This window comes from Schistocerca piceifrons, chromosome 6 (assembly GCF_021461385.2).
Source record: "Schistocerca piceifrons isolate TAMUIC-IGC-003096 chromosome 6, iqSchPice1.1, whole genome shotgun sequence".
In the NCBI taxonomy this organism is placed as follows: Eukaryota; Metazoa; Arthropoda; class Insecta; order Orthoptera; family Acrididae; genus Schistocerca; species Schistocerca piceifrons.
In genome coordinates, this window is record NC_060143.1 from 428,124,172 (window position 1) to 428,144,160 (window position 19,989).

A 19,989-nucleotide genomic window follows, 5' to 3' on the forward strand; every position below is an offset into this window, starting at 1 on the left:
GTCCGACGAACTTGGGCAAATCTAGCAGGACAAGGGACACCCTACTCGTCCAGAATTGCTACAGAATGGTTCCAGAGACACACTCCTGAGTTGAAACACTTCCGGTGGCCACCAAACTCTCCAGATTTTAACATTATTTAGCATAACTGGAATACCTTGCAACGTGCTGTTCGGAAGAGATCTCCATCCACTCGTACTCTTACGGATTTATGGACAGCCCTCCAACACTAGTTCAGACATAGTCGAGCCCATGCCACTTCGTGTTGCGACACTTCGCGCGCTCGCGGGGGCCCTACAGGATATTAGACAGGTGTACCAATTTCTTTGACTCTTCAGCGTATATCGCAAAACAGTGAAAACTGTCAGCCAGTCATCTAAATCTTGTTGCAGGTTACCTATTTAACAACTAATAGGGTCAATAAAAACTTGATTATCAGTTTCTCATACAATTATTGGCAGGGCTGGTGGTGCAGCTGTAAAGCTCGTACTTGGGAACCAAGAGGTCACAGTAACGAATACCGATCGAACCACGGAAACTTTCATTTTGCTTTTAATCTAACGTAAAACTCTCAGTGATGTAGAAATTCGCAGTAAACGATGCGTGGTTTGGTTTTCAAGTTAAACTCTACGTCTCCTTTCCCTGGTTGGATGAATGTGGTATGTTACAACGAAACTATTCTTCTTTTCCTTTGAACTTTTTTCCGGATCGTCACAAGATTGATATGTTAATCTGGATTTGGTGTTCTTAGTGGCACACAGCTGCTAACTGCCCTCTCGGGATGGGAAATTGTGGATCCAGATGTTTGCTTCCAGGATTTCCATGTGAAGGTGCAATAACGTTTTAGAAACGTTTGCGAATCTCCTAATAGTGGTGGGACGTGGATAGCCGACCAGTATTCACGAAGTCGGCCTTGAAAAGCCACGTACAAACCACAGCCAAAGTACCCAGGCGACAGGCCCTCGACGTTAACCTACCGGGCGAATTCAATCGGAGGCCGGCGGGCCTCTATGAATCACGGCAGGGGCGCTGTAGCGCGGGCGGCTGTTCCGGTGGGTCACACGACATCAATAATGTTAAACGTACAGTTTTTGACCGAAGTTAAAAATATGAAATGCTATCATAATCTACTTATCGGGAGGTACTACCTTGCGATAAATGTTCAACACAGTAAATTCACTTTATTAAAATCACTTAAGTGTGACTTGCAGAGTATCCATGTAGATGTAGATGTAGATTAAATATTGAAGTTAGAAATTGTCTTTAGGCAGCATAACTGACGGCGCCAAAATTATATAGATTAATCCAGTGATTAATAATGTCAAGACTTATTGTTTTCTCACAACTTTGAAACATTATAATCAACCATCTTCTAAACTTTTCGTCGATGCTTTCTTTAATGATTCGGGGGTACAGATTACTGGTGGATATATAGATGACTAGCTACACTTACTTTTTGTTAATATCGTAAGTTCAAGATGATGTAGTATATAGCACCTTGAGATTGGAAGTGATCGATAATATTAAATTGAAGTGGAGTTCATAATAAAGAAAATAAATACTTTATTATTCTCCGCAGCAAGCATAACAGAAAACGTAGCAGCCTAACATGTGATGGGCTAGACTCAGGGATTTCTTCATGATGCTACCTGCCACGTCTCTCGTTGAGCGATCTGTATGTTTCCAATCGTGGTTTGCGGACTGTCTATTGCTAGTTATTATTTTTACGTATAGCGGATGACCAACACTTCACGGAGGACGTATGATATACAGCGGATCTCGTTTCACAGGGTACTCTGGATAACACGCCCCTGAGGATTAGTAGTGTTAACGTTGAAGTCACGTGCTACACAGGATATCAGGTTGTCTAAGGCATGACATAGCCAACTTTTTTGGGATAAATCGAGCCGCTAGAATATAGGCAAATTATCACAGGCCGAATTTTAATTCGTCTTAGTGTCAATTTCAAAAGTACATATTTGTTATAAGGTTTTCAAGATTTTATACACTTTCCAAATTACGTATGATTCACTTTAATATATAATTATTATAAAAGAATAATAATTATATTTATTAGCATTACTAACAACGAAATTGTGTTTATAATCTACACAGAAGGACAAGATGAGCAGGACTTTACTCGTAAAGCTATTTTATTAAAACAACGGCAATAAAGCTGCTACTCTTCGTGAGTACCGTCGCATTAGAGGAACACGAAGAGGTCTTGTTTCCGCACCGTAGTTGAAGAACATGATTTGGAAGATCGAATTAACTGTTGAGTTGGGAGAGGCTGACAGCCAATTGCGCCGCAAATGGTTGAAGAAGTTACTGTCGCCGTGGCTGAGAACGCTGGAATGAATGTGCTGTCTTCGAACTGTGTCGCGACAGCTGAACATTACACAGTCCATCGTTGTTTCAAGAGCAGCAGAACATTCTCTAGTGCGGTTCCTGGCTGTCATGGATGCAGATGGCATTCACATTTTAGCAACATTTGTTACCTTGAATGTAAACGTGATTCGTCATAAACAAATATTACCTTCGCACTTGGAAATTAAAACGTGTTTATTTCAATGATTCATTTGTTCTTTCTCTACCTCTTGTTCTTACAAATATTTGCATACAGTTTTACTGTCCTACGATCCATAGTTTGTTATGGGGGCCATCTCATGTAGCAAAAGTTTAATAACTAACCTGTGATACGGTTCATTGAAGATAGTTTGCAATTACTTGCATCGTCCTGACTTGAGCCAGTTATAATGTTTGTTAAGTGACCTGTCGTATGTTTTCAATATGAATGTTGGCCTTCTGCGATACCTGTCTAAAATGTAGCGCATCCAAATATAAAAATGTTGACAAGAGGAAATTTACTTTAAAAAACGTTAATTAATACGATATGCGTAAATCGAAACGCGAGTATTTTTCTACGCCTCCAAAGATCATAAGCGCCTTTTCTAGTCAATTATGGACACATTTACAAATTCTAAGAGCTATTCCATCGTGATTACTAAGGTACGCATTTATTAGGTACAGATATAGGCCACCGCAACAGAACCAATGCCACTAAAATCCATTTTGTTAGGCTGTCGCGTCGTAATACAAGTCACTTAAATATAAATCGAAACACTGATTGATTTAGTAAATTATGTTTATTATACCACGAAGTGGTAATCCACCCTAAAGGACTTTAATCCCTCTCTTATCCCTGTTTGAGAGCTGTACAATAAAGCCATGCTATGACTCATTCCAGCATCGCAAACGTACACGATTGGGACGTCCACCAAGTTTAAAAATTAAAGAAACCACGACGATTGTAGTCTTCATTCCTATGTTAAAGCCCAAATGCATTTCAATTTTTGTTGGTATCCTAGTTTTATAATCACATAATTAGTTCCATCCAATATGTGTGTAGACACTAAGTTGTAACAAAGTTATTGTTGAATATAGCTGATTTTACATAATTTTTTTAATTTTTTATGGAAACCAAAGTTTACTGAGGAAATATTTATAGGTTTTTGTGGAAACACGCTCTTTGATAGTAACTAATCTTCACTGTAATTAAAGAATTAGATGTTGCAGAATTCATAAGTTAAGAAAGAAGTGGAACAGGTACTCTCTCAAACGTTTTCAACATTTTGAATAATTTGATATATGTATCTAGGAATTACTTGTTAAAGCCACAGCACATTATATCCCTCAAATAAGGATAAAAATGATGTGATGAAATTGTATTTATATCTTATGTTACAGTTATGTGTACAACACTACATCCGCAATTAAGTTAACGATTTGTCGTACTGCATTTAAAGGGCAATAACGCTGGGTTATGAGTACAAGAGCTCAGTGCATAGCGGTTTATCAAGACAAGAGCAGCTACCACTCGTTTCCTGACACTCATTCTGCGGTTCACCTTAGTCTCGAAACCTCCATTGCCTTTCAAGGTCAAAGGTCGCCCCCTAACTGCAGAGCCGATGCTCCTCCTACGCTTTAAACAGAAAGGTCAGACCACCTCTTGCTTATTTACGTTTAAGCTCTTTGAAGTTTCATCGAGTAGCCGAGTAGAATGTAACTGCGACGAGCTAACACCACTACACTGATCAGCTCAACTTATAATTGATTCCTGAGCTTTGAATACTGCGTAGCGCAGGATCAACACTGCAGACATGACGATCGAAGAGAGCCGATAGATGCTCATTGCGGACAGAATATGTGTATTTGTAGCCGTAAATGAATTTGAAGTCGTGTTCACAATTTTAATGTCACTAGCGAACACTTTCAGCCACTTGCTAGGACGCAGAAAGGCGGCTGGAAAATGTTCCCCTGTGATAAAAGCCACTGGAGAGGGATCAACGAGAAATTCTGTTAAGTACTCGTAATCGTATTAATGGACAGTGGTACTCACATGGGTTAATGGCCATGGGGAATACGGAAGTACACACACTCATATCATTCAAACTGAAGTTCTTCGCGAACGTTTCTCTCCATATGCATCAACATTCAGTCGTGGAAGAATACCCATAGTCTGCCAGACCACACATTAACCGATCATGTCACAGTCAGAACCATTTACAGAATGGGTGCGGGAAACGTTTGAGTGCCTTGAAGATCCATAGCTGGCAGTGTGGATTCAACATTTTTGTTACGCAAGGATTTGAATGCGTCTAGTATAATTAATCCACTCACGATCCACTACAATCACAGACCCACCCGCCTCTGTGATCGAGGTCGCTAACGGACACTTGTGCGTTGGCCCTAGATCTGGGGGGAAGCCGGTTGGAATCCTGGCTGCGGAAAAAGTTTTCGCTGCCAGTATTTGGTTGACAAGGGGAGGGGAGGTTGTGGAGCAAAGTTCCTGATCACCAGACTTTACTCCATCTCCTGGTTTATATTCCAAACCTCTCCGCAGTGTCTGAAGAAGCGATGGCATGTGGCAGCATTGATGGTAATCCGTCCGTCGGATGGGAATTTTAAGCCTAGATGGCCCCTTGGTGCTATTCGCGATGTATAGGCTATTTGCCGGCACCGAGCTTGACCCCCTCCTTTCTCTCATCACCATCCCCGTCACCATCAACACAAACATTCCAGTCCACTCCACACACACAGAATTAGCAAACTAGACCTGTTAATCCAACAGTTGTGAATAGGAAAATAAATCCTAGAGCTCAAAATCATGGCTAGTTAAACTTGAATTTAGTTCCATATGATGTAGCTAGTCATCGCAATACTACTGACCCACTCTAGGAGAAATCAATGATCATCCACCTACGAATTCGGATACAACACTTGTCTCACTCAAAACAGCAGTTAACGTAATGCTGGAAGATAACCCATTCAACACGTTTTTCCCTACTTTTCGACACATTACACGCATCACGATCTGAACACCGTCTGAGGTGCACCAAGTAGGTCGTTCTCTCACAAACGGATGAGTTTGGTATGATTCTCCTCCCTGTAAGCAGCTACTACTATACTTTTCGTCCCTTTAAACAGCGTTTCAGACTCTCCGAGTTTTATACGTATATTAATACGGGCATTTCTAAGTGAATTATTCCAATCACCACATACATCTAAAGCACAGGTCACACGAAACAATAGTAAATAGCTATAATAGTATCGTATTTAAAGCAATTACTAATACTGTATTGCTTATTATACAGTTTCTGTCGCTCGCTTATTGTGGTGGGTTGCTAGATGAAGAATAATGCAAGAAATGTGATCGGTAATACACTTTTCAAGCGTTATAAGATTTATGAATCGGATAGGTTTCTAGATCTCGCGTTAATACCGCTGTTTCTCAATCAGTTTTCATAAATTATCAGCTACCCACATAGAATCTCGAATCAATATCCCAGGAAAGGTCTAAGGATTGAACTGGAAAGAAAGTGTGTGCTTGGCACTTCCCACTTACGTGGACTTGCTTACACAGTCGTAGAGGTAACTGGTAACACGAGTAATGGGTGCAGAAGGAATAATTCACAGTATATCTGATTACACAGTGTATTGTAACATTTTGCGTAGATTTACTTTGTGCAACAAAGGCAACAGTAATAATGTAGTTAAGTTTTTGTACTTACCAGAGGGAACTGACAAAAAGCATCGAAAAAGTTCAAGTATCATTGGTAGACAGGGGAGAGAGTGTTACGAATACGATAAGCGGCCTGGGAAGGCCATAATTAAAACAAAGGCTTTTCTCGTTGTTGCGAGATCTTTTCGCGTAATTTCAATCATTAAAAAATTTTTAATGACCCACAAACCTCGTGAGGCAACACTGCTCACAACTGCTGTAATTACGCCTTGATATCCCGGATACGGATACTAGTACTGGAATTGAGCTGACGAATGACCTGGTCCCACACACCTGCCCTACCCGGGACAGAACTAAGGACCTTCCTGGCCATGGGATTACCTTTATATCACTAAAAATATTCATAGAGACAGGCACCATACATGGATGAGCATTGCACTGTTGAAAAATTGCACCACAACACATATGAGGTAATACATGAAGATACAGAATAAACGAACGCACAGTTGTGCTATAAGGGATCCTTGAGTCACTATCAGATGTGACCTGAAGTCATTCAGGAGGGCTTCCCGAACCATGATGCCAAGCGTAACACCAATGTACCTCTCTTAAACATTGGGAGAATAGGACCTCTTCCCCAGGCCACCGCCATACTCGCAAACGATGTCCATCAGAGATGGTGCTGATCTCAGATTCGTCACTGAACACAGTGCGATACTGTTCATCAGCATTCCATGCTCCCCATTCTGGGCACTATTCCAAGTAATGCCATTTGCGTTGTGTAGTTACCAGTAGCCTTCACATGAGACAGTAATTCCGTAGCACAAAAAATGGTTCAAATGGCTCTGAGCACTTTGGGACTTAACTGCTGAGGTCATCAGTCCCCTAGAACCTAGAACTACTTAAACCTAACTAACCTAAGGACATCACACACAACCATGCCCGAGGCAAGATTCGAACCTGCGACCGCAGCGGTCACGCGATTCCAGACTGTAGCGCCTAGAACCATTCGGCCACCCATGCCGGCTTCGGTATTACAGCTGCTGGTAGTCTTCGACCAGTTCTGTACGGTGACAGAATGTTTCAAGACGTGTGTTTATTTCTTCAGAGATGCACAATGTTGTTATCGCTGATAATTAAGCATCTACAGCCCTCCTTCTTACACAACGATGTAGTCGTCCGAACACATCAGACTGACGCTTGAGTCGTCCACCTGTATGGAACAACCGCTCCTGCAACATGTATACGTTGTCTCTGGGTATGGTATAACTGTTGCCAATAGGTGACTCCATGGCCCACAACCAAAAGTGAACGGTCATGGTAACAGACACCCTTGATCAATTCCTCGCTCATTCAACGGTACGAGGTGTAAGGCAGTGGTACCCTATCATGCATGAAATTGTTATCTTTCTGCAAAGGTAACATTCTCATATAACAGGCGTAAATCGTAGTGCACAAAGTGAACAGCATCTGGAAACATATATGGACTTGTCTGTCGTCATAATTTCTCAAGACGCCTGTTGTCTTGTTTCAATGGTATACATCTGACAACATGTCATTAGACAATCAGTATCCCTCTTTGACGACTCTCGTATTATACACCACTGGCAATTAAAATTACTACACCAACAAGAAATGCAGATGATAAATGGGTATTCATTGGACAAATATATTATACTAGAACTGACATGTGATTACATTTTCACCCAATGTGGGTGCATAGATCCTGAGAAATCAGTACCCAGAACAACCACCTCTGGCAGTAATAACGGCCTTGATACGCCTGGGCATTGAGTCAAACAGAGCTTGGATGGCGTGTACAGGTACAGCTGCCCGTGGAGCTTCTACAGGATAGCACAGTTCATCAAGAATAGCGACTGGCGTATTGTGACGAGCTAGTTGCTCGGCCACCATTGACCAGACGTTTTCGATTGGTGAGAGATCTGGAGAATGCACTGGCCAGGGCAGCAGTCGAACATTTTCTGTATCCAGAAAGCCCCGTACAGGACCTGCAACAAGCGGCCATGCATTTTCCTGTTGAAATGTAGGTTTTCGCCGGTATCGAATGAAGGGTAGAGCCACGGGTCGTAACACATCTGAAATGTAACGTCCACTGTTCAAAGTACCGTCAACGCGAACAACAGGTGACCGAGATGTGCAACCAACGGCATCCCACGCCGGGTGATACGCCAGTATGACGATGACGAATACACGCTTCCAATGTGCGTTCACCGAGATGTCGCAAAACAAGGATGTGACCATCATGATGCTGTAAACAGAACCTGGATTTATCCGAAAAAATGACGTTTTGCCATTCGTGCACCCAGGTTCGTCGTTGAGTGCACCATCGAAGGCTCTCCTGTTTGTGATGCAGCGTCAAGGGTAACCGCAGCCATGGTCTCCGAGTTGATAGTCCATGCTACCGCAAACGTCGTCGAACTGTTCGTGCAGATGGTTGTTGTCTCGATCCCTGTTGACTCAGGGTTCGAGACGTGGCTGCACGATCCGTTACAAGCCATGCGGATAAGATGCCTGTCATCTCGACTGCTAGTGATACGAGGCCGTTGGGATCCAGCACGGCGTTCCGTATTACCCTCCTGAGCCCACCGATTCCATATTCTGCTAACAGTCACTGGATCTCGACCAACGCGAGCAGCAGTGTCGCGATACGATAAACTACAATCAAAGTCGGAAATGTGATGGTACGCATTTCTCCTCCTTACACGAGGCATCACAACAACGTTTCACCAGGCAACAACGGTCAATTGCTGTTTGTGTATGAGAAATCGGTTGGAAACTTTCCTCATGTCAGCATGTTGTAGGTGTCGCCACCGGCGCCAAACTTGTGTGAATGTTCTGAAAAGTTAATCATTTGCATATCACATCATCTTCTTCCTGTAGGTTAAATTTCGCGTCTGTAGCACGTCATCTTCGTGATGTAGCAATTTTAATGGCCAGTAATGTACGTAAGTAAAATGTAAGCTCTGGACTGCTGATTTTTAGCGCTCCATCTTGAAATTTATTTTCCCACCTCTAACCTGGCATTCTTATATTGTGGCTTGGGAGGCTGATCAATTAAACAAAAAAATGGCTCTGAGCACTATGGGACTTAACATCTATGGCCATCAGTCCCCTAGAACTTAGAACTACTTAAACCTAACTAACCTAAGGACATCACACAACACCCAGTCATCACGAATCAATTAAACACATTGTGGTGTCACTCAAAAAGTACGCTTGTATATATTATTAATCTTTTAGACGAAGAGAAGTAATATATCACTCCCAGCCTCCTCCTTGTACCAGTAAACAAAAAATGTTGGAAGCAGTTAACTTGAGTGATATCTTCAATTTTCTTTTCAAATTTGAACAACGTCGAACAGTTCTGCGAAGAGAGCCGCAGGTAGACCTCCATGTGTGACCTTTTTTTCTGTGTATTTTGCTCCACTATACTAAACAGACAAAGAGCTCGAGACCAAGAGCGAAGTATTCGGATTAGAAGGAGTATAAGAGAGGGTAAATTAAAAATCAGGGTAAAATTTTGCTAATGATAAGATTCGATGATGATCTTGCTCTCCTCTTTGAAAGAAAACAAGACTTGCATGATCTGTTGAATGGAAAGCAAAGTGTAATGAGCAAGCAATATGTATCGAGAGTAAACCGAAGAAAGACGAAAGTAATGTGGAGGATCGCGAATGGAGTGACGATGAATTTGCCATCGATATTGGGAACCCCGAAACAGAAGAAGTGAGGGACTGCTGCTGTCTTGTAAGCGAAACAACACTTGACAGACAAAGCAAGGACGACATAAAAAGCAGACTAGCACAGACAAAGAGTCATTCTTGGACAAAAGAATTCTGCTGGTATCAAACTTCGGCCATAATTTGGGAGGAAAATTTTTAAAATATACATTATCAGCTTAGCTTTGCATGGTTAATTGTGAGTAAACCGCAACAAAAGAGAATGGAAGAAAGAAAGATAAGGTTAACATCTCGTCGACAACGATGTCATCACAGACAGAACACCAGCTAGGAGTAGGGATGGATGGAGAAATACATGAGCTCACAGTCCCAGTTGCAGATTACTTACCTAAAGGCTTCCAGATTTTTAATATTTCATGTAAATATTTAACAAATTTAAGAGGCATAACATTACGTTAGACACGATAGGTCAAGTAGTGAAGTTAAAAACTGTATATATGTCGTAACTTACGGCCCGCAAATTTTCCAGAATTCGATCATTCTATATGTAAGAATGGGGGCGCCTACGAGGTAATGGTCCAATATCCATCTCGAAATCCACACTGAAATCGTGTAAGCAAGAAGAATACTGCGAAAGAGGTGCAGTGACAAAATTTTAACTGCTACGACGCACTCCAAGTGTTTCTTAAAAATTGTTGAAGTTTCCAGTTTTTGTCGCACAAGGAGTCGCTTATGACAGCGGTTTGTACAACCCATTCTGCCTAGCACGCGATCGCCCTTGACAGGAGTGTGTAGCGGCGCATAGAGCGTGCATACGGAATGACACAGGCGAATCTGAAGCATCTAAGCCAGTGGTTGTCAAACTGATGCCCGAATTATTTGTGTGGCAAGCGGTTCTCAGCCGCATTTGACAAGATGCGTCCGGAAACTTTGACGAATGGTCTCAGAAAATAAAGGAAACAAGCGTTACAAGCAAAATACTTTTACTGACCTTCATAGTAATCACCAGTATCTACAACACACTTCTGACATCGGTTGTAAAGCTGTCGGAAAACCTCAGCAAACGCTTCTTGTGGACTCGCTGGAAGCACCGTGGGTACGCGCAACATCTACTAAGCCAAGCCTTTCCGCAGCTAATTTAAGGCAGGGAAACAAAAAGAAGTCTCCCGGCAGTAAAGACGGAGAATAAAGGGGGTGTTAAGGATCAGTCACCTTGCGCTGAGCGAGGAAAGTTGAGCACTTAGACGTTACGGATATCCAACAGTGCGTGTCAAAAGTGTGTTTTACACACTTTGAAGACCACTGAAAGTACTTTATTTGTAACTCTTGTTTCCTTTATTTTCTGAGATCATTCACAGAATTATAACAATAACAATAACAATATGCATCTAGCAACTAACAGCCGAATTAAAAAACGTCAATTAGTTTTCCCGCTCAGTAACAATAAACAAAAAATAAACAAAAAAAACATATTTGGAGACGGTAATATAACTAATGCTTACATATTTGTCGCAAGGAGCGTAGAATTAAATTAAGGCCATTGTAATACAACACAATGAGTAGAAGAAAATGACTTTCAAAACATTGAATAAACATTTGTGCCCGTGTCTTTTCTTGCATAATACATTTAAATAGTATTGTTATTGTTACTAATGAACCATCTGCTTACACAGACAACGCAACCCTTTGTCTGGCAATAATAGTGAACAACTTTGGGGTTCACTGAGAGTGGCAACAATCCGAAACAAGGAACAGTCGAAGTGTTCCAAATGATGCCGACTTTTATAGCTCAGTGCTATGAGGTTCTGCGGCCAAATTTTCTCGCCATTACTACATCTGTAGTCTGTTTGGATCTCATAACATGCAAATATAAGTAGGCTACAATAAGATCCGTACATACGCGGCACGAGTTGTTGCCCCACAATGTCAGTATTGGCTCGTCGGTAAAAACGTTTGACGACCTCTGACGTAAGCCCTACAAAACATTTCACGTGGCATTAATGTTTTGAATAAGAGGCAGTTGGTATCAACAGTTAAACTGTTACGTAAATAATTCTGACAAAGGTGACAGGAAGGGGAAAATAAATCAAGGCAGTGTTTGATGTTACAATACAGACGACTTCCATCAGTCGTGACTTTAATTTATTGAAAAGAAATATTTCTTACACGTACGTCATTTTATAATAGTTCCTATTGCACAGTTCTTACGATAGTTTTGGAACGGTTTTTATTTTAGTAACAATGAAACAGTTCCTTGTTCATGTTCCATAGTCATCACAATAAAGTGAAATGTCGTTTAAATGACGAAAACAAAAATATACCACAAGTAAAATGATTACTTTCCAGCACGTCACAGTAGTTACTAATTTTATTTAGACAGTAATGCGTTGGAGTAAGAAGTGGTAATGGCCGCTGCTCTGCTTAATCCGCTGCATACAGAGCATACTTATAGCAATTCGTAAAATGTACCAATGGAAACTGATAACGTACAGATGACTGAAAGAAATACTGTTTCCTAAAAAAACTCAAATGACATGGAGTTGTCCGAAATTGCGTTGTCCAAAAGTTTCCTTAGAAATGCTTTCGACAGTCGAAAAAAATTTTTGGTTACGTTCAGACAAAGAGACCAACAAAATTAATGAATTAATGTCTGCAGCTGGTTAGAAACCATTTTTCGAATGAAATCTATTTTTACAGATTTTAGTAGTTTGATTTTTTTTTGTCACCAAGCAGTCCCTTTTCTGTTTTTGATACTAATGTGTCCTGAGGTCCCTGAACACAGTTACAACGCTGTACAAACAGTAATTCACTCATACGTATCACGGCTAATAATGGAAGCAAGGCTAAAGAAAAATCAAGACCCTTTCATAGGATTTGTCGACCTGGAAAAAGCGTTCGACAATATAAAATGGTGCAAGCTGTTCGAAATTCTGAAAAAAGTAGGGGTAAGCTATAGGGAGAGACGGGTCATGTACAATATGTACAACAACCAAGAGGGAATAATAAGAGTGGACGATCTAGAACGAAGTGCTCGTATTAAGAAGGGTGTAAGACAAGGCTGTAGCCTTTCGCTCCTACTCTTCAATCTGTACATCGAGAAAGCAATGACGGAAATAAAAGAAAGGTTCAGGAGTGGAATTAAAATACAAGGTGAAAGGATATCAATGATACGATTCGCTGATGACATTGCTATCCTGAGTGAAAGTGAAGAAGAATTAAATGGTCTGCTGAACGGAATGAACAGTCTAATGAGTACACAGTTTGGTTTGAGAGTAAATCGGAGGAAGACGAAGGTAATGAGAAGTAGTAGAAATGAGAACAGCGAGAAACTTAACATTAGGATTGATGGTCACAAAGTCAATGAAGTTAAAGAATTCTGCTACCTAGGCAGTAAAATAACCAATGACGGACGGAGCAAGGAGGACATCAAAAGCAGACTGGCTATGGCAAAAAAGGCATTTCTGGCCAAGAGAAATCTACTAATATCAAATACCGGCCTTAATTTGAGGAAGAAATTTCTGAGGATGTACGTCTGGAGTACAGCATTGTATGGTAGTTGTGGTGTCACCGCCAGACACCACACTTGCTAGGTGGTAGCCTTTAAATCGGCCGCGGTCCGTTAGTATACGTCGGACCCGCGTGTCGCCACTGTCAGTGATTGCAGACCGAGCGCCGCCACACAGCAGGTCTAGAGAGACTTCCTAGCACTCGCCCCAGTTGTACAACCGAATTTGCTAGCGATGGTTGACTGACAAAATACGCTCTCATTTGCCGAGACGATAGTTAGCATAGCCTTCAGCTACGTCAATTGCTACGACCTATCAAGGCGCCATTACCAGTTACTATTGATACTGTAATCATGTACCGTCAAGAGCGACGCTCATCATTAATGGATTAAAGTTAAGTATTCCACCAGCTACGTCCGTTTTTCTAAAGTCTAAATTCCTTGTCCTGTTCCAGACTTCACGCCAGCCTGCGTGAGCTGAAACGCGTGCCTTTCGGCTTTCTCTAGTACCCGGTGTTGGCTATCCTGCCAACCCACAACAGTAGTGAAACATGGACTGTGGGAAAACCGGAACAGAAGAGAATCGAAGCATTTGAGATGTGGTGCTATAGACGAATGTTGAAAATTAGGTGGACTGATAAGGTAAGGAATGAGGAGGTTCTACGCAGAATCGGAGAGGAAAGGAATATGTGGAAAACACTGATAAGGAGAAGGGACAGGATGATAGGACATCTGCTAAGACATGGTACTAGAGGGAGCTGTAGAGGGCAAAAACTGTAGAGGAAGACAGAGGTTGGAATACGTCAAGCAAATAATTGAGGACGTAGGTTGCAAGTGCTACTCTGAGATGAAGAGGTTAGCACAGGAAAGGAATTCGTGGCGGGCCGCATCAAACCAGTAGCACAGTGATGACCAAAAAAAAAACGTATCACTATAATTTTTGTATGATCGATTTTTTTCACCTCGAAATGATAAAGTGAGGTGCGCTTGTAGTTCTTTCACGAAACGTGACCAATAGGCGTTCGACACAGCAAATGTGGGATAACAGCAAGTTTGATCTTCACGTCAGCTACGAATTAATGGCATCTCCTCTACACTTTTACTTGAAGTAAACTTGGTTTTGTTTGCAACACCCTATACTGTACGATTTCTCTAATCCGCTTAACCGATTCTAAGAACACTTGAAATAATCAATGTCCGTCTCAGTTGCTCCTCGCAGAGCCGTCTCAAATGCCTCACTCTGTAATGGCGCAAGGCCTCTCACGAGAAGCTCGACACAGTTCATAGCTCAAGAAAACTCCGCTAAACGACTGTTGTTCGTGTTATGTATTCAAGTTTAGGGGTTTACGTTGGTTATTAATGGGGGTAACAGAAATTCGCGGTCACCCCGTGCAATAAATCTTTCAGATATTGTTTCTTTCACAGTCTTGTGAGTTTCATTTTGGCGCACATTGATTACTTCCTGTAAGTCTTTCTTACATTTATACAGCTCACGGTTATATTTTAGGAAGCAAAGCTGGGTCTACGCACTCCTTAAGCTTTAAACATAATTAATATTAAATCAGTTTTACCTCCATTGTTAACATGTTACTGCAGAAAAAACTGGTAATTATTACGGATATTAAACGATGCAAATTTGCGTGAACAGTAACTGCAGTCACATGTTTCAGAGAAAGTATCAATGAAAACTGGAATTTGCTTTACAAACTACTATCGTGCTGTATCTGTTTACCTGTATGTCAATGCGCAGTCAGCCAAGGATATGCGTCTGCCACGTTGCACATCCGCAGTCCGCTACAGCTCGGGGAGGAGTGTACTTGTGTACTTTCCTCTAGATGCCTGGCGAGCTACGAATGTGGCAATTTTCAACACTTTTTATATACTTTCAGTGCGTTGTAGCAGCTAAAATTTTGACAGGGCCTTTTTCGTTGCATTCTTCCTGTATAAAAAAAACTTAAGAGCTGGTTTCGACATGTCAGATGGACCATTCCCTTGTTAGCTTCTTCCAACAAACTTTGTATATAGTTACAATCCTCTTCGAAACTTTTCTTCATTGACACCCCACTGTAAAATAATGAGAGGAGAAAGTTTTATTGTTTACTGCCTTCTCACTTTTAATGCAGTAAAAATTCAGCTTTGGGCATTTTAGTTATTCATACAGTAATGCTTCCACATGAGGCATAAGGTTTATATTTATTTAGTTTCTGCTACTGTTTATACTCACAATGCGGTTTGTGAACATTCCTTCCGCTTTTGCAACTGAGTTGTTAGCGCAGATTTCGCCTTTGTGATGGACTTGGGTTCGATTCCCGGTACTGCCTGCATTTTTCCTTTCTGGGAGGACTGACACGGGGTATGCTGAGGTTCGTGATACCAGCTGATGAGCTACTTGACCGGGCGGCGGCGGCTCCTCCTCAGGAAAACTGACAACGGCCGTGGGAGTGGTTTGCTGAACTCACGCTCCTCGATACCGCGTCCAGTGGCGTCATTGGCAGAGGATAATATGGTGGTCGGTCGGTACCGTTTGGCCCAACCGGACCTGTAGGCGGAGATTAGGTATCTACATGTGGCACTCATTGTACTTGCAGGATCATGCAGTTGTACGTCATATTGTTCAGGATATATGAAATATACACCGAGATGTATGAAACAGTTCTTTTATGCATATGAGTACGATTCTATAAAGAATCGTAGGTGGCGCAGATTGCGTGGAATCGGCGAGGACAGGAACAAATGGTAAAGATTTTCCAGAAGAAAGCACCGGATGATAGGATATGTGTTAAGAAACCTAAGAATAATTTCCACTGTACTTGAGGGAGACGTAGTGAGTAAAAACTATAGTAAACGGTTTTCTACTCCATGGCGTGGTGATATAGGAACCACAATGCAGAATGAGGAGAAGGATACGGTCTTGGTTTTGATCTTGAAATTATTGATTATTCGTTAATGACGCGCGTTTCGCCATATTCTTCAAATTGGCCGATAGACACTTAGAGGCAAGCTATTAATAACGATGATAAAACATTTGCAAACAATTGTCCTTGTAACGCTCACGAAAATTTGACGGAGGAAATATATGCTCCCATCGTGTTTTAAAAGCATGACATCCGATAACCCTGCCGGAACACGTAATGTGGTCCAGCGAATACAAGTCACGATCACTCCTGTACAATTTGGCTAATGGTAAACACGCTGGAACCGATGTTCTACATCCTCCAATCAAATACGCAACAAGATTCTGCCTTGTGTTCACTGGACCACATTACGCATCCCGGCAAGATTATCGGGTGTTATGCTTTTACTAAGTGAACAGAGCATATATTTTCCTCGACTATTTTTCTTGTACACGACGAGGGCAATTCTTTTTTGCGGATGTTTTATCATCGATATCCATAATTTTCTTATCAACATTTATCGACCAATCTGAAGAGGCCTTGAACTAGGTGAAACGTGTGTCACTGATGACTAAATAAGCAGAAGTTTCAACACCGTAGCCAAGACAGTTTCTTCTCCTCATAAAAAGAACTGTAGGTGGGGATAGATATTTGGATATACAGAACAAATAAGGGAGGTCGTTTGTTTCAAGTGGTAGGCACTAGAGAGGACCTCGTGTTGGGTCGTATGAAACCAGACTAGACTAATGATACTTTCATCCCCCCGTCCCCCTGCCCTCTCTTAACTAAGAAAGGCTATCTTAAACTTTAAAATCTTGAACATGGCTAGAGGCAGCAGCTGTATAAGGCAAGCTTCACGAGGAAGAGATGAAAAACGGCTAAATCTATTGCAGTAGTAAAAAGGTGTATTAAAACTGCTTTATCTACGTTTAGACATCTTTAAAGAGTCTTCTTCAGAATGATAAGGTACGTTAAAAACGTTACTATAAACGAAAACGAAGATAAAATTCCCCTCCTTAAATAGTAAAATCACATCATTTTGTGTTTACTGTGATTAGAAAGTGCTTCACAGCTGCACCTTAAAACGTCTTCTTTGACACAGGCTACTTAATGCTCTGGAGGTGCGTTAGAAACGTAGCCATAATACACTAACGAGAAGTTCCGATTTCATTATTAAGGAGGTGAATTTTAACTTAACTTGTCTCTGTTTCTTTGTTCAATTTATTGGCTTTCTGGAGGTGCCCATTCAGCCATCTCAGTAGTGGAAAGTCAGTTACGATGATACGAACACAATGACAACACAAGACCCCGAGCAAAGAAAATCTACGATCGGGCCGAAATTCGAATCCGGGCCCCTTCACTTGGCAATTAGCTGCGATGACCACACAGCTGTACAAGTGGATCGTTTGCACCTTATGGTAACATTCTTAACTTACCTCCAGAAAATTATGTAACCAATGTGAATCATTGACACTTCTTAAGAGGACGAGGTCAAAGGGATATATTAAACCTCTCAACTACTGCAACTGATCTAGCTGTTTTTCATCTTCTCCTCATGAAGAATGTTTGAAACCCATTAGTTTCATACTATGCCGTTATGTTTCCGTACTAAAGACTACTGCGAGTTCGCTCTAAATCGAAACTAGTCATTGCTGCTGTTGGGACACCGTCATTGTTTCATTGTTCCTAGCTTCATAGGTATATGAGTAAAGGCGCTTAGTTACTGCTGGTCGCGGAAGACAGCCACTGCACCTAGTGAACTTTTGCAGTTGTGAAGCACTTCCTAATCAGGGGCAACACAATGTGTTGTGATTTTATTATTGTTGTTGTTGTCGTCTTCAGTCCAGCGACCGGTTTGATGCAGCTCTCCATGCTACTCTATCCTGTGCAACTTCTTCATCTCCCAGTACCTACTGGAACCTACATCCGTCTCAATCTGCTTAGTGTATTCACCTCTTGGTCTCCCTCTACGATTTTTACTCTCCACGCTGCCCCCCAATACTAAATTGGTGATCCCTTGATGCCTCAGAATATGTCCTACCAATCGATCGATTGTTCTAGTCAAGTTGTGCCACAAATTTCTCCCCAATTCTATTCAGTACCTCCTCATTAGTTATGTGGTCTACCCATCTAATCTTCAGCATCCTTCTGTAGCACCACAATTCGAAAGCTTCTATTCTCTTCGTGTCTAAACCATTTATCTTCCACGTTTCACTCCATAAAAACACTTTCAGAAAAAACTTCCTAACACTTAAAACTATACTCGATGTTAACAAATTTCTCTTCCTCAGAAACGGTTTCCTTGCCATTGCCAGTCTACATTTTATATCCTCTCTACTTCGACCATCATTAACGTCTCATTTCGTAATGTAATACCCTCAGCATCATCCGATTTAATTCGACTACATTCCATTGTCCTCGTTTTGCTTTTGTTCATGTTCATCTTATATCCTCCTTTCAAGACCATGTCCATTCCGTTCAGCTGCTCTTCCAGGTCCTTTGGTGTCTCTGTCAGAATTACAATGTCATCGGCGAACCTCAAGGTTTTTATTTCTTCTCCATGGATTTTAATTCCTTCTCCGAATTTTTCTTTTGTTTCCTTTACTGCTTGCTAAATATACAGATTGAATAACATTGGGGATAGGCTACAACCCTGTCTCACTCCCTTCCCAACCACTGCGTCCCTTTCATGCCCCTCGACTCTTATAACTGCCATCTGGTTTCTGTACAAATTGTAAATAGCCTTTCGCTCCCTGTATTTTACCCCCGCCACCTTTAGAATGTGAAAGAGAGTATTGCAGTCAACATTGTCAAAAGCTTTCTCTAAGTCTACAAATGCTAGAAACGTAGGTTTGTCTTTCCTTAATCTTTCTTCTAAGATAAGTCGTAAGGTCAGTATTGCCCCACGTGTTCCAACATTTCTACGGAATCCAAACTGATCTTCCCCGTCGTCGGCTTCTACCAGTTTTTCCATTTGTCTGTAAAGAATTCGTTTTAGTATTTTGCAGCCGTGGCTTATTAAACTGATAGTTCGGTAATTTTCACATCTGTCAACCCCTGCTTTCTTTGGGATTGGAATTATTATATTCTTCTTGAAATTTTATTATTATAGAGGTGAATTTTATTTTCGATTGTGCGTTGTGGCTACGTTTTTAACATATCTCCATAACATTATGTAAGCAATCTCTATCGTTGATCCTTCTGAAAAAGACGTTTTTAAAGAGGTGAAAACCTTGGTGAGGGGGATTTGATAAACCTTTTTAATATTGCAACAGATTTGGCTGTTTTTCACCTTTTAGTCAGTAAGTATGTTTCATATGACATGTTATGTTCCGCAACTACGGACCACTGCGAGTTAGCTTCAGATCGAAAAGTGTCAATCCTGGTAGCAAGTACGGTGAAAGTGACATCATCCAATCATTTACTTGTAGAACCTGCGCCGTATAGCCACTGTCTTCGCTTTCGACTCTGCTTAGGGCTCAAGCGGGCGAGAGTGGGAACTGCAGCTACTGATTTTGTGCAGTTGTGGCGCACTTTCTAATAAGAGCATGATATGCTGTGATTTTAGCATTAACAAGATGAATTTTATCCTCGTTTGTATTTTGTGACTTCATTTTTAACGTACCTCCACAACATTATGCAACCAGTGTCAATCACTGATCCTTCTGAGGAAGATGTTTTTAACTAGGTGGAAACGTAGGGATTTAGTTTCATGGAGAATATTTGATACACATTAGTTCCATAAGATGTTGTTGCGTTCCGACACTAGAGACCATTGTGAGTGCCGGCCGGAGTGGCCGAGCGGTTCTAGACGCTTCAGTCTGGAACCACGCTGTTGCTACGGTCGCAGGTTCGAATCCTGCCTCGGG